Source organism: Callithrix jacchus, chromosome 9 (assembly GCF_049354715.1).
Source record: "Callithrix jacchus isolate 240 chromosome 9, calJac240_pri, whole genome shotgun sequence".
Classification (NCBI taxonomy): Eukaryota; Metazoa; Chordata; class Mammalia; order Primates; family Cebidae; genus Callithrix; species Callithrix jacchus.
This window is the reverse complement of record NC_133510.1, coordinates 27215533-27231826: the sequence shown is the minus strand read 5'-3', so window position 1 is coordinate 27231826 and position 16294 is coordinate 27215533. Positions and strand designations below refer to the sequence as shown.

General features: G+C 49.0%; 1 long non-coding RNA gene across 12 annotated transcripts in view; it reads right to left on the bottom strand.

Moving 5' to 3' along the window:
• Positions 1 to 16294, bottom strand: part of LOC128931298 (uncharacterized) — a 122715-nt gene that overhangs the window by 12324 nt on the left and 94097 nt on the right. For 9 of the 12 annotated variants that reach the window (XR_013522659.1, XR_013522658.1, XR_013522660.1 and 6 more), the window contains one exon: positions 367 to 8723. This is a non-coding gene — a long non-coding RNA (uncharacterized LOC128931298). The remainder of the gene's footprint in view (positions 1 to 366; positions 8724 to 16294) is intronic. The other 3 variants (XR_013522664.1, XR_013522663.1, XR_013522668.1) reach the window with 2 other exon arrangements.

Here is a 16294-nt window from a genome sequence, read left to right as displayed (position 1 = left end):
GCATCTTGCCAGCTTCAAGCCCTATCTTTCCTTCCTTCTAGCAGAGCTGCTGTTCTCAGGCCAGCATTTCTTCCCCTCCCTCCTGGGCTGCTGCCCCAGCTCAGCCTCAGTCTCAGCTAAAGTAACTCTGCCCCAGCCACCTGGCTCCTAACTGGTTCCAGATGCTTGCCCCAGGTGGAAGGAGGCCAGGCCCCTCTGGGGCATGTTAACGCATGTGCATCTGTCCGCCAGCCTGAAGCAGGCCCACGTGGGCCACCCTCGGAAACCTCTTGTTCCAGCTTTTCCAAACATACCCAGGTTTACATTCCTGGGCCGACCCACAGCCAGACCCACGAGCCCTTTGGGAGATGGGGGAGGCCTCCTCACCCAGTGCCTGGCGCACTTGTAGAGGCTGGAGCTGATGACGCAGCCGTTTGAGCTGAGCCAGTGTCACTCCTGTTTCTGCTTTGCAGGAAGGACTGGGGGTTCCTGGGAGTGGACAGAAGGGCCCATTAGACTTAGGCCAGGTTCCTCTGTCCCTCTGAGCTGTCATTGTCCATGTCCAAATCTGGAGCTCCCTGCAGGGCATGCCTAGTGCCTGGCACAGGGCCCAGTGCATAGTAGATGCTCAGTAAAAAAACAGGGCATGAAAGGGTGAGTGCATGTGTGAATGGTCACATCGCCAACTGGTCATTTTGTTTTCTGGCCAGCCACCGTGTTTTGCTAGGCACCCTCCTAGTCCTGGCCCAGGCCGAATTTCTTTACAGAGCACATGCTACGTGCTAGGGTTCTCTGCTGAATTTACACATGATTTTGGAGTTCCCTGCACTTCGCTACAACTGCACAATCATTCGGGGAAATTCTTTCTTTCCTTATTTATTTATTTATTGAGACAGTTTCCCTTTGTCACCCAGGCTGGAGAGCAGTGGCATGATTTCGGCTCACTGCAACCTCCGACTACTGGGTTCAAACGATTCTCCGGCCCCAGCCTCCTGAATAGCTGGGATTACAGGCATGCATCACCACACCTGGCTAATTTTTTTGTTTTGTTTTGTTTTTGTAGAGATGGGGTTTCACCATCTTACCCAGCTGGTTGCAAACTCCTGACCTCAAATAATCCACCACCTCAGCCTCCCAAAATGTTGGGATTACAGGTGTGAGTCACCATGCCCGGCCTTACATTTTTAAAATTTCTTTTTGAGACAGGGTTTTGCTCTGTCACCCAGGCTGGAGTGTAGTGACATATCATAGTTCACTGCAGCCTCAAGCTCTGGGGTACAAGTGATCCTCCTGCTTCAGCCTCCAGGGTAGCTGGGACTACAGGTGGTATCACCACACCTGGCTCCGTTCAGGGAGCTGCTTAGTTTTTCCCCAAGTTTTGTGTTGAGTCATTTGAACCTATATAAAAGTTACTGTGGGACAGTGAACATTTATCAATTGTTAACACCTTTCCATATTTCTCATCTGTTACATAAATTTTGTATTATCATACATACATTTTTTCTGTATCATTAAGAATATAGAGATGTTTCTAAAGATGTCACACTTTTACTCTGAAATACTTCACCTCTTTCCTGTAACAAGGATATTTTCTGATTTAACACAGTAATTACTGCATTCAGGAAACTGAACATTGGAGTACCTTCATTTAATGTACAGCCCATATAAAATTTCCCAGCTTTCCCAATAACATTCTTTTAAAAACTGTGTTGTTTTGTTTTAAATCTGGGATGCAGGCCAAGATAGCACAGCGTGCATAATTGCCATGTCTTTCTAATTTTCTTAATCTAGAACAGAGGTCTACTTTTACTGTAAAGTGAAATGTAGAGGTTGCAGACCTTATGATTGCTACTCAGAATTGTCATTGTAACACAAAAGCAGCTATAGATGACATGTGAGTGAATAGGCACGGCTGAATTACAATTGTAACACAAAAGCAGCTATAGATGACATGTGAGTGAATAGGCACGGCTGAATTACAATAAAACTTTATTTACAAAATCAGGTTGTGGGCCACATTTGACCCAAAAGCCAGCTCCTGATCTAGAACATTCTCCTTCCACACCCTACCTTTCCTTAACCAATGTTTTTTAAGTTATTTTGATACAGAGTTTCTCTGTTACCCAGGCAGGAGTGCAGTGATGCAATCTCCACTCACTGCAACCTCCCCCCCACTGGGTTCAAACAATTCTACTGCCGCAACCTCCTAAGTAGCTGGAATTACAGGCATGCACTACCACACCTGGCTAAATTTAGCATTTTTAGTAGAGATGGGGTTTCACCACGGTGGCCAGGCTTGGTCTCAAACTCTTGACCTCAAGTGATCCACCCACCTTGGGCTCCCAAAGTGCTGGGATTACAGGCTTGAGTCACTGTGCCCAGCATCCACCCCCCAACATTTTATTAGACAATTTTTCAGACACTAATAAAATTTCACAGTTGAACACCCACATACCTAGATTTTCCTGTTCACATTTTATTTTGTGTAATCACATAGCTCTCCATCCATCTTAGTTTTGGATATGTTTCAAAGTAAGTTTGCAGATATCAATGATTCCCCCTAAACATTTTATTATCATTGACCACCTTTAAAAAAAATGCCAACCAGATGCAGTGGCTCACACTTGTACTCCCAATGCTTTGGGAGGCTAAGATGGGAGAACTGTTTGACTTCAGGAGTTCAAGACCAACCTGGGCAACCTAGGGAGACCCTGTCTCTACAAAAAATGAAAACATTAGCCACACATAGCAGTGCCTACTTGTAGTCTCAGCTACTTGGGAGGCTTAGGTAGGGGAGAATTGCTTGAGCCCAGGAGGTTGAGGCTACAGTGAGCTGTGTTCACACCACTGCACACTCCAGGCTGGATGACAGACCAGAACCTGTCCCTGTCTCCGAAAAAAAACAAAAATCCTGCATTGATAATTGTGAAGTGTCGAGGAAGTTATTTTGCAAAACATTTTCCTAATGTGGATTTGTCAGATTGTTTGCTGAAGACAAGATTCAGGCTGAACATTTCTGACAGGGATATCACTAATGTAATGACACATCTCTGGTGAGCCCATTAAAAGTACCAGTTCTTGGCCAGATGTGGTGGCTCGAGCCTGTAATCCCAGCACTTTTGCGACCCTGAGGTGGGCAGAGCAAGTGAGGTCAGGAGTTCAAGACTAGCCTGGCCAACATGGCGAAACCCCCGCCTCTACTAAAAATACCAAAATTAGCCGGGCTTGGTGGCACACGTCTGTAATATTAGCTACTCGAGAGGCTGAGGCAGGAGAATCACTTGAACCTGGGAGGTGGAGGTTGCCTTGAGCCGAGAATGTGCCACTGCTCTCCAGCCTGGGTGACAGAGTGAGACCCCATCTCAATTAAAAAAAAAAAAAAAAAGTACCAGCTCTTGAACCTCTTCTCAGAGACTCCGTCTCTGTAGGTTTTCAGCAGGAGCCCAGAATATATTTTTAGTAAGTTTCCCCTAGCGAATCTGCTGTTCAGCCAACCTGGAAGTTAGCACATTATTTCACACAATGTTGATAGCGACCCAAAATAAAATAGATGTCTTTATCCCTGTGTTTTGAATTAGAAGGCTGAGGCTCAGGTGGTTAAGGAACTAGCTGGAGATTACTCACCACTCAGTGGTGCATCCACCCTTGGAGCTCTGTGTGTTTGATGCTGACACAAGCCCAAGCATTGTCCTTTCTGCTATACTGCCCCCTGCTGTCTGCCACAGTACTGCAACTAGAGTTCTTGCCTGCTAGAGCCAGGCTGGTAGATCTTTTCAAGTCAGTGTTATAGCAGGGAGGACCTGAGAAGACAATGGCTATGACCACATCCGATGGCCTAAACTGAGTCTCCAAACACTTACTTCAACAGTTCCTCCAGCCCAGAAAGCTGTGGGTCTCTTGGGCCTGGGGCTTCAGGAGGCAGAGTTCATGGCTTAAAGCCAGCATCTGCTTAAATGTTCCATCAGAGCCCTGATGAGATTTAGTGTGTGTGTGTGTGTGTGTGTTTTCCTGATTCAGCTACACTACTCCAAGGGTGAGGTTTGCGTTGGGCATGGAGGAGCATCGTTTTCACATCAGCACCCATCTGGTAGCTGCTAAGGCCAGTCTCACCAACTTTATGAAGCTGGAACATTCCTTCCTGCAGGTGTGTGGAGGACAGCTCAGGCCAAGGGCATGCTGGGGTGGCGGTGGGGGGCTCCTGGGACAGCACTTGGAGAAAAAAGAAATTGTCCTAATGTCCTGATTCCTGGGAAGAAGGGCAGGCAAGGCTGTGAAATGGACAAAATTTGCTGGAGTAGATTATCAGCTGGTGTCTTTATCCATCCCTTCTTCCTTTTGCATGATTTATTGAACATCTACTAGGTGCCAGGTACTATTTCAGAAGGTGGGGTGTGACCTAAAGTGGAACTGATTAATCCCTCCTCTCATCAATTGTGTACTGTAGTGGGGGAGATTACCCAAAACGACACAAATAGATAGTAGTAAGATATGGAGAAAATGTACTGAAGTGACTGAGTGAACAGGGAGTGTATTAAGATTAGGTGGCCAGGGAAGGCTCCACTGAGGAGGTGGTGCTTAAGCTAGCCTTGGATGATAAATGCAGCCATTTGAAAATCTATGTAGATGCCTGTAATCCCAGCACTTTGGGAGGCTGAGGAGGGAGGATCACAAGATCAAGAGACCGAGACCACCCTTACCAACATGGTGAAACCGTCTCTATTAAAAATACAAAAATTAGCCAGGTGTGGTGGCACACGCCTGTAGTCCCAGCTATTCAGGAGGCTGAGGCAGGAGATTTGCCTGAATTGGGGAGGTGGAGGTTGTGGTGAGCCAAGACTGAGCCACTGCACTCCAGCCTGGGCATGACAGCAAGACTCCATCTTAAGAAAAAAAAAAAAAAAAGCAAGCAAACTTCCTACCCCACCCCAGCAGTCCCCCTGCAGTGCCCTCAAGTGACCCTCAGACTATGGTACCTACCAGTAGGGACTGCGAAAAGGCACAGGCTCTTCCATCTTCCTGGAATGCTCTTCCCTGCCTCCTCCCCAAGCTTGCTTCTCTGCGTTCCTTTCTCCCTTGAATGTCTCTTGTGACCATCCTTGTCGTATAATTTTCTGTTTTGTGACTATCTCCCTGTCAGCCTGGAAGCTCCATAAGGGCCAGGACCAGGTCTTGGCTATTTTTGTACTCATGCACTCAGCACTGGCTTGGGAGCATATACTTGCTAACTACATGATTGAGAAATCCCAATACTAACTGCGTGGCTCCTACAAGCTCCTCTTTACAATATAGCCCTGGGCTGAGTGCAGTTTGTATTATCTTGCAGAGACTGACATTTTCTTGCCTTCATTGTCTAGGAAAGTGAGGCTCAGAGGTTGGAAATGTGCCCAGAGCCACACAGCTTGACCACGGAGATGAGAAGTAGCTGTTCTGTGCTGTCTCCAGTCGGCCACAGTCCCTTCACCCACTCCCCTCCTTTATGTTATCTGCTCATCCTTAGGGAGCATTTGCCTTTTTGATTCCCTGATGTTATGTCACCATGGAGAAAACTATAAATGATCCATAAATACTCCCTTTCTCCTCTGCTGCAAGCTTTTCTCCTTTCTCATCCCAGGCAGAAGTGTGGGTCAGGTTCCCCTGTGGTGCCATCATTCTCTGCCAGCTCAGCACATTTCCCAGAGAGCTTGTCCTGCAGACCACATATGAGCGAGCTCATGGGACCTGTGTCCTGCACCACGTGGTGCTGTGGGATGGCCAGGAGTTGGCCCTCACTGGGAGCCTCTCCAAGCCTCTCCCCAGGCCCTTCAGAAACCTCAGCCTGCAGAGTGTGTGAGGGGATGTGGGCAGTGGTGACCCAGCCACTCAACAAATCATCCCTGGCTGGGCATAGTGGCTCATGCCTGTAATCCCAGCACTCTGGGAGGCCAAGATGGGTAAATCATCTGAGGTCAGGAGTTCGAGACAAGCCTGGCCAACATGGTGAAATCCCATCTCAACTAAACAAAAATTAGCTGGGTGTGGTGGTGGGCGCCTGTAATCCCAGGTACTTGGGAGGCTCAGGCAGGAGAATTGACTGAACCCGGGAGGCAGAGGTTGCAGTGAGCCGAGATCGCGCCATTATACTTCAGCCTAGGCAACAGAGTGGGACTTGGTCTCAAAAAGAAGCCATCACTGAGCACCTGCTGATCCCAGGTGTGATTCTAGGCACGAGGGATCCATCAGGAAGCAAGATGGCCCAGCTGTCACCCCTCGGGGAGACAGGCATTAAGCAATAAGACATACATAAGCAAAATAACATCCAACATGACTATTTCCACGTGTGGGAAAGACTGTGAGAGCAAGCAGGGCCTTTGTGGAGTGTGGGGCTTCTTTAGGTGGGGTGGTCTGGGAAGTCCTCTAGGAGGAGGTGACTTCCCAGCTGAGATCTGAGGGATAAGAAGCTGCTCGCTGAGGTGCAGATCTGAGCAGAGGCACTTCAGGCAGAAGCCCCAAGTGGAAACGAGCTTTGCATGTGGAGCAGCATCAGGGAGGCCAGCGTGGCCAGAGTGGGGAGAAGGGAGGAGGTGAGGCAGAAGGACTGGGGGACTCAGGGCATGCAGGATCTCAGCCAAAAGAGAGGAGCTAGGGCTTATCCTGAGTGCGACTGGGCAGTTATGGTGCCAGGGGATGTGAGTGCCAATGCAGCCCTGATGGCAGCCATGAGCCCCGGGGTCCTCCAGGAACAGGCATCCCTGGAAGGGGCTATCACTCGTGGTCTGTGCAGCCATGCAGACTCTCAGTTGCTGTATGAGAAACCCCCTGGGCACAGAGAAGAGACCAACCCTGGACCCACCAGGTGCAGAGACAGAGTGTAGACCCCAGCCCGGGGGCACGGTTTGCCAGGTAGCCTGACAGAATCCTCCCAGCATCACACTTGCCACTTGTGTGCCCTGGAAGGCAGAGGAAATGAGCAGGTTCTCAACAGGCAAAGGCAGTGTGCATGTGTGTGTATGCCTTTATGTGTGTGCATGCCTGTATGTGCTCATGTGTGCCTGTGTATGTGTGCAGACCTGTATGCACAGGTGTCGGCCTGTGCATTTGTGTGTGTGTGCATGCCTGTATGTGCATGTGTGCTTGCATGTGTGCACATGCTTGTATTTGCACGTATATATGCCTGTGTATGTGTGCATGCCTGTATGTGTGCTTGTGTGCATGCCGGTATGCATGTGTGCATGTGTATGCCTGTGTGTGCATGCCTTATGTGAGCATGCATGTGTGTATGCCTGTGTGCATGTGTGTATACATGCACGTGCATTCATGTGTTTGTATATTTCTGCCACCCTTGGTGAGCCTCACAGCTTGCAACCCCACACTGTAGTCACAGTGTTGCACATGGTGGGTCAGTGGGTGGCAGGGAAGAGGCTTCCAGCCCTGCATGTGGTCAGCCTCCCTAGAACCAGTGACTGGGTGATGCCCTAAGAACCAGCCAGTGCCAGTGTCTCTGGGCACAGCTCCCTGCAGCCCATCTGAACAGGTGGGTGTCCTTTGTACAGAGGTCAGAGCTCACTACAGCACAAAGGGCCCCCAGGTAGCCTCCTGCTGTAGGGGTCTGGGAAAGCAGGACTGTGCAGGGGCCTCAGGAGGTCGGGTCAAGTGATACAGGTCAGGGCAGCTTGACTCACCTGGGGGACAAAGGAAGAAGACCCAGGGTGTGCAGACTGTTGCGAGGACTCAGCTATGGGGTGCCACCTGTCATACCCCGAGATGGAAGCAGAGTATAGGACTGGGTGGCATGGGGGCATGAAGAATCTGAGAGGGCGCAGGTCACCCATGCATGTGAGTCCCCCAAGAGCGATGCAGGTTGTTGAAGGTTGGGGCTGCTCCCATTAGATCTTGATTCAAGATGGTAAAAAACTGCTCCGAAACTCAGTGGCATCAAGCAAGCATTGGTCCTTGCTCACAAGGCTGTGGGTTACCTGGGCAGCTTTTCTGGTCTTCCACATGTTCAAGATCTGTAGGGTGAGCAGGCGGATCTGCTGGCCTTGGCTGGGCTCTCTAACCTGCTCGGGGGCTGGCTGTCAGCTTTGCTCAGACATCCTGAGCTAAAACCAGGCTCCCTCCAACCCCAGGTGGCACCAGCCCAAAGGCGAGCAGAGTTGGTTCTCATGAGGCTGGTAAGGGGTTCAAGGGAGGAAGTGTGGCGAGGCCTCTTAAGGCCTGGGCTTAGAACTGGCACTCGCTCAGTCACTTCACCAAATTCTACTACAACATCACAAGGCCAGCCCAGGTCTGAGGGCTGGGGAGGCAGATGTCACCTCCTGGAGAAGACTTGAAGTCTCATTGTAATGGGGATTCCCAGAGGGACAGTGCAGGGTGTCCTCAGAGCATTTGGGAGGCAGCCACTGGGACCTGATTATCGGCTGGGATGGCAGGAACCAGGTAGGTGTCAGGGCTGAAGGTCACCCAGCAGGCTGAGCAGGGTCTTTGGGGCCTTCCCCTGCTCAAGGAGTCTTACCTGGGGCTGAGAAGGCTGCATCATGTCCCACAGTCTCATTAGAAGGGCAGCAGGAGACCTGGGTTCCCGCAACACCTTAACAGGTGTTGTGACTGTGACTGACAGGCCCTGAATGCTTATTCCATGATAGGTGCTGTGGGTCAACCCACACCTCAGCCTCCAATCTGCCCGGTGCTAATTAATAGCCCCGTGTTCAGGTGATGAAATTGAAGGACTTAGAGATGCATAATACACCTCTCCTCTGGTTTACCATCTGAAAGAAAGAATAAAATTATTTTTCTTATTCACCAATAATTTATATAATCCAAAAATTGCAAACAAGGCTGTCCTTAGCAACCTGATCTCATTCTCTTCAAATACCAATTGCTCTCCAGTAAAGGGATGGGATTGTCTTTCCAGACAACATAAATTCACTTGGAAATCTCACTTAAAACAGAAAAGTTAAGGTCTTCAAATGTTTGCTGTGGGCAAAGCATTTGCAGGAATGCATGGGGCTGAAGGTCAAAGGCAAAGAAAACAAGGCATAAATTATTTTGCTCTCTTTTCATTTGTCCTTGTATGCCCATGGTTAGTGATTAGTGCAATGACAAAAATCTGCTTTTGAACGTTTTTTTTGTTGTTGTTTTTTTTGGGAGACAGAGTTTTGTTCTGTAGCCCAGGCAGAAGTGCAGTGGCAAAATCTCAGCTCATTGCAATCTCCATCTCATAGGTTCAAGAGATTCTCCTGCTTCAGTCTCCTGAGTAGCTGGGATTACAGACCCACATCACCATGCCTGGCTAATTTGTGTGTTTTTAGTACAGGTGGAGTTTCACCATGTTATCCAAACTGGTCTCAAACTCTCACAGGAGAAACATCATGTGATCTGCCCACCTCGACCTCCCAAAATACTGGGCTTACAGGCATGAGCCACCTCACCTGGCCAGGTCAATTTTCTCTAATGGAAGTAACATAACAGGTATAATCCAAAAATCACAGATATATCAAAAATTTAAAACAGTGTCAAAGGCCAGGGGCAGTGTCTCATGCGTATAATCCCAAAACCTTGGGTGGCCAAGGTGGAAGGATCACTTGAGACCAAGAGCTTGAGACCATCCTGGCCAATACAGTGAGACCTCTTATCTATAAAACATTTTTTAATGATACAGGAAAATGCTAACTTGGGTAGTGACAGTTTCAATGCATCATTGCCTGGTCTTCTGGGTTTTGCTTTGAACTTGTGATAAATGATTAATTCATGTGTCCAAGCTCCAGGGCTTCCTGTTGTACACAGATGATGTCCCCTGGAGCACCCTGCTCCAATCCCCCTCCCTTCAACTTGTCCCAGTGTATCATATTCAGCCCAGACCAGGGTAAGCCCCACTCATGTCATCAGCCTTGCCTAGGCCAATGGCCTAGCAAAGATCCCATCAACCCCCACAAATGGCAGGGTAACTCAGTTCACCCACATGGTGCAGGCCAGTTGCCTGCCTTGCACCATCTCAAGACCTGGGCCAGTGTACAAACTACACAGCCAGGGCCCTGTGCTCAAAAGGGTCCCTAACGCTTGCTTGAATGCTCTGTTGCTTTAATCTTTTTTTTTTTCTTTCTTTCTTTTTTTTTGAGACATAGTCTCTTACTGTCACCCAGGCTAGAGTGCAACAGCGTGATCTTGGCTCACTGTAACCTCCACCTTCCGGGTTCAAGTGATTCTCCTGCCTCAACCTCCTTAGAAGCTGGGATTACAGGCACCCACCACCATGCCCACCTAAGTTTTGTATTTTCAGTAGAGTTGGGGTTTCACCATGTTGGCAGGCTGGTCTCAAAACTCCTGACCTCGTGATCCACCTGCCTCAGCCTCCCAAAGTGATGGGAATACAGATGTAAGCCACTGCACCCAGCCCATTTTAATCTTAATTTCTGAAAATTATTAATTTTCATTTTGTGCTGATCCCTGAAGATTAAGTAGCAGTTCCTACTTCAGAGCCACCTAATGACGATTCTTGGGTAGGCCGGGATTTAAAGTAAGGGGCTGGCCCGGCACAGAGCCCCTCCAACAGGGAGACCTTTCCCTTGCTCTAAAGTAACCCCCTCGGAGCCATTTCCTAATGGAGTCTGAAACAGCCTGGTCACCTGCCCTCAACTGTTTTAATCACTGGCTTTCCCCCTCTTCAAGAGCGGGTGCATTTCACATAAGTGCATAATTAATACTAACAAGAGGGGCTGTGCCCATGGGCTGGGGTCCTATCATGGGCATTCTGTTTGGGGTCCCTGGGAGGAACAGGACCCAGATCTGTCCTTAGAATATGACAACAGATCACTCTTCAGAGCCCCGTCCTGAGCAGGACAAGACCTAACAACCCTTTTGGTCAATGCTAAAACGTCTCCCAGGTATCCGCAATGGTGGCATTTGCAGGTTGGTTGCAGCACTTGGCAGTGGGCCAGCTATGCCTCAGTGGCTCTGGTGTTTCAAACCCACAACCCAGCCAACTCACCCTGAGCTCCAACCAGCCTGGCTAACTGGGAACAGCCATTCCCAGCTGCACTCAGGCATCTGAAAGACCCTTCCTTTCCCAGGAAGCCTCTTGCAGGGTTTCAGGAAGGAAATGGAAACAATAAGGGGAAATCACAAACCCATATAACTCTAATAGCATCACCTCTTGGTCCACGGGGGCGGGGGAGGGTGCTTTCTATGTTGAATTTCATCCTGACACCAGGCTGGTGGGGATAGGAGCAATGCCATTTGCTTCATCTCACAAACAAGATTGCATCAGCTCTCCAAGAGATGACTCCGGGGACTGAGACTGGCTAGCAAACTAGGACCAGGACGGACCAGGCCTGTCTGACTTTGGAGCTTTAGGGCAGGCTGTTGGTGTCCACAGATCCTGGCCTAGTGTAGCCTGTATGATCAGCTGGGGCTTAGGTTCCCTCTGCTGATCCAGCTTTCCCTCTTAAGGACACTGGCCGGGCCGTGGCCCCGTCAGATCATCCGTCCCTGGGAACACTCTTTTCCAGAGAACTCCAATGAGGAAGAGAAAGTGGGTTCACTGACTTCGGTGTCTCTCAAAATAACTTTGTAAAAGTATGTAAGGGCCCAACACTGCACCTATAATCAGACAGTTTGGGACCCTCCGCTCTGAGAGCATCAACATTGGCCGTCTCTTTCTCCTGTTTGGGTCTCAAACTCTGCCTCTGGAGCCTTGTTTTGAAGGCTACGTTTCCAGCCAGAACAAGTGCCCATGCTCGGCTCTCCCAACCCCATGGGAGGCTGAGGACAGACAGGGTCTTTGCTCCCCTAGACAGAGCTGGCCATGACTGAAGGACCCTCAGAGGCAGGCAGAGCCCTTTATCCTTTTTTGTCACTGTGCTGACCACCTTGGGAGCTGATTCTGCTCCTTAAACCTTCTAGGAACACTTAAGGCCCTCTCCAGCACTGCAAAAAGGAGTAAGTCAACTAAGACAAGATATATTTTTCCAATTAGTTATAAACCACCCATGTTGGAATTTTTATAAAACTGGCTGGTTGCTTTCCCGTTATCCAAGATTCCTCATTCTTTCTTTCTGTATAATTTCACAGTAAATTTGGTTTTCAAGTAAATTTGGTACTAACGACCTATGACCATGGAATAAACAGGACACTCCCAGAGAAGTGCTAAAGGCAAAAATCTTCTGTTTCATGTGCCATGCTATGAAAAAGGAGATGGAAAGTAACTTCCACCTACCAAACTTCCCTACCTCAGGCTTCCTAAGACACACATCAACAGGTGCAATAACATGTGTGTTGGGATATGCATTTTACTATACATGTGCATCTTTAAAAAGACTTTTCCTGGCTGGGCACGGTGGCTCATGCCTGTAATCCCAGCATTTTGGGAGGATAAGGTGGGCAGATCACAAGGTCAAGAGATCAATACCATCCTGGCCAACATGGTGAAACCCCATCTCTATTAAAAAATACAAAAATTAGCTGGGCGTGGTGGCACGTGCCTGTAGTCCCAGCTACTCAGGAAGCTGAGGCAGGAGAATCGCTTCAACCTGGAAGGCAGAAGTTGCAGTGAGCCAGGATTGTGTCATTGCACTCCAGCCTGGCAACAGAGAAAGACTCCATCTCAAAATAAAGAAAGATTTTTCCCACTGACATTTATTTCTCATGTCAAGTCGGCGCCTGCTGGCAAACTGGGGAGACCAAGATCCCAAAGCCAACGTGCTCACTCTCCTTAAAGGGGTATGACACCAGCCAGAGAGGCAGACAATGTGGTAAAGGCAGGGAAAATAGTCTCACACTTAGGAAGACAAAAAAAGGTCTCGCAATAGGCAGGGCAGCCCTGGGAGCCCTGCTATTTATTCCTCACAATAGCAGAAATAAATATTACAGCAAGTGCATCAATGCATGCGAGGAATTTAACAAGGCTGTTCTTTTTCTGTGATGGAGTCTTGCTTTGTCACCCAGGCTGAAGGGCAGTGGTGCAATATTGGCTCACTGCAACTTATGCCTCCTGGGTTCAAGCAATTCTCCCTTGCTCAGCCTCCCAAGTAGCTGGAATTACAGGCATGTGCCACCATGCCTGGCTAAGTTTTTGTATTTTTAGTAGAGACAGGATTTCTCCATGTTGGTCAGGCTAGTCTTGAACTCTCGACCTCAGGTGATATGCCTGCCTTGGCCTCCCAAAGTGCTGGGATTACAGGTGTGAGCCACTGCACCTGGCCAATACATTTGTTTTTTTTTAAACTCCTAAATTTGTGGCAATTCATTATGCAGCATTACCAGCTCTGACCAGAGGTCTCAAGCACCAACCCCGGCTGTCATACCTGTGGAAAATGCCAAGGCCTCACATGCCTCTCCAGGCCTCCAAGAGACGTCCTGTGGTCCCATCAGCCTCCTAAAGGCCCCTTAGGGCACTGTCACTACTCTCTGCAGGAGCCACGTGAGAGTAGTGAGGAGAGGAGTGGCTGTGGAATTTGAAGCTTCTAAGCCCTGGCCCCCCAGGGCCTCAGGTGTCTTACCCAGGTGTGCTATTAACATGATGCATCACTACGTTAACCTTGGCTGGCTTCTGGGGCAGTATGTCAGGTTTTGCCACTGTAAAGTTACTCTTTTATCTCCCTTTCCATTCTGGAAGAAAGTCACTGTGCGTAGCCCACACTGATGGAGGAGGCATCCTCAACTTTATTTACTGAGTTTGGCAACTCTGCCTGTCACACCAGCACATTTCAAGTACTCCATAGATCCATGAGGCTGCTGACAAAAATTTTAGACAGTGCAGCTCTACTCTAGAACATCAAGGAAAAGCAGGTACCCACACATCAGTCTGGCAGGTACCACTGTACTGTTGTTTGCTTAATAGTTTTCTGTAAAAGGGCTCACTTTTTTTTTTTTTTTTTTTTAGATGGAATCTCACTCTGCCACTCAAGACTGGAATGCAATGGAGTGATCTCAGCTCACTGCAACTTATGCCTTCTGGGTTCAAGCGACTCTCCTGCCTCAGCCTCCCAAGTAGCTGGGAATATAGGCACACACCACCACATCGGGCTAATTTTTATATTTTTAGTAGAGACAGGGTTTCACCATGTTGGCCAGGCTGGTCTCAAACACTTGACCTCAGGTGATCCACCTGCTTTGGCCTCCCAAAGTGCTGAAATTACCGGTGTGAGCCACTGCACCCAGTCACAGGGCTTTTTAAAAATGGAACTTGATATCACTACCTTGCAATGGCCCACTATCAAGGATGGCCCTGGACATCCAGGAGGTAGAGCAGCTCTATTCTTCCACATGGGCTTTTCCAGCCTTCCTTTCTTCTCCTCCTCAGAAGCCTAGGACAGGTGGGGACCCCTTGGTCCTGGTACCCTGGGCTCCAAGGTCCCCACCAGTTAACAACCAGCATCACAGGCAGCTCTGACCCCTCCTGTGTCCCAGGTGTCTCTGGGCCAGAAAGCTGTAGATCCATGCCTCTCATCCGGTGATGAGAGTCACCGGAGAGCTTTCTAAAAGCTTAGACTTTCTTGAGCCCCCAGGACATGAATCCTAATTGAAGATATGGGTAGGGACCAGGTAAAAACAGCCCAGGTGGAGCTGATAATTAGCTACATGCTGGATTCCTACAAGCAGGACAACCAGGCTTAGCTGTGTTCTGGGAAATTTTTCACCTGCAAGTAATGCACAGCTGTCCGATGGACGACCCCAGGGCAGGCCCTGACTCTGACTCTCTTGTTTTTCTGAGACAGAGTCTCACTCTGTGGCCCAAGCTGGAGTGCAGGTTCATGATCTCGGCTCACTGCAACCTCCGACTCCTGGGTTCAAGCGATTCTCCTGCTTCAGCCTCCTGAGTAGCTGGAACCACAGGCGTGTACCATCATGCCTGGCTAATTTTTGTATTTTCAGTAGTGACAGGGTTTTGCCATGTTGGGAAGGATGGTCATGAACTCCTGGCTTCAGCATATCTGCCCGCCTTGGCCACCCAAAATGTTGGGATGACAGATGTGAGCCACCGCACCCAGCTTGACTTACTTTCTAAAGTGAGCAGTACCCACGGAAGGAAAGTGTCTAGCTCAGCCTTCTCCCAAGTTCACAGGACATGGAATCAGGTGCCGACAGACCCTTTGGAGAAACTCCTTTCCCTGTCCTCTGTGACCAGGAGGAAAGGAGGCTTAGTGGTCTGGTATTTCTGGGTGTACAGTCTCTGTTTATTCCTTATATTTCTTGCCCATATCACATATCAGGTCCCTTGGATCAGGGACAGAACTAGATTGTACCCCTCTGGGTGGCCACTCGCTATAGTTTAGGGCCAGGTAACTGGTTTACTGAGTTCCAGGTTCAAAGAGGGAGAGGAACTGCTCAGGATGGGTCATCCCCAGAGCCTCCCCAATGACAGATTGAGGTGATTCAGGTGACAAGATTTAGAGCAGATTTTGGACTCCTGAGTTGATGTTATAATGGGATGAGGCCTTGAGGCAGGGTGCATGTATTTTGTATTTGTACTGAACATACATCTTTGAGGACTAGAGGGATGGCTAGGTAGGCAGACTGTCTCTCCCCACACAATGATGTCCATGCCCTAATCCCCAAGAACCTCTAAATACGTGACCTCATGTAGCCAAAGAGGCTTTGCAGGTGGAATTAGCAAGGGGTTTGAGATGGGGAGATTGGCCTGGATACCCAGGTGAGCCCAATCTAACCACACATGTTCTTAAAAGCACAGGAATTTCTTGGGCTTAAACAGAAATGATAAGGAAGAATGGGAAGTCTGAGAAGTCACCACACCACACAGGGAGCAACCATGAATGAGTCTTGTTCACTTCTTGTATCCCCAGAGCCTGGAACCCAGCAGGTGTTTGGCCACAGAAAGGCCAATAAAGTGAACTTTTGTGGTTTCCTTTTGCTTTTGACACAGAGTTTTTCTCTTGTTGCCCAAGCTGTAGTGCAATGGTGCAGTCTTGGCTCACCTCTACCTCTGCCTCCCGGGTTCAAGTGATTCTCCTGTCTGAGCCCCTCAAGTAGCATGTACCACCACGCCCGGATAATTTTTTGTATTTTTAATAGAAACAGGGTTTCACCATGTTAGCCAGGCTGGTTTCAAACTCCTGACCTCAGCAGATCCGCCCACCTCAGCCTCCCAAAGTGCTGGGACTACAGGTGTGAGCCACTAAAGTGAACTTTAAAGCACTGGATTCCAGCTAGCAGCCATGTGGGTGAATTACTTAACCTCTCTGACCCCATGTCATCCCATTTCCATGGATATCAGAAGTAAGGGCAGTGAAATAACCCACCCAATGTTATCCAATGAATGCAAACCCTTCAGAACCCTTCTGATTGCCAAATCCAGCAGGCCCTCCCCCCCCACCTAGGCCTG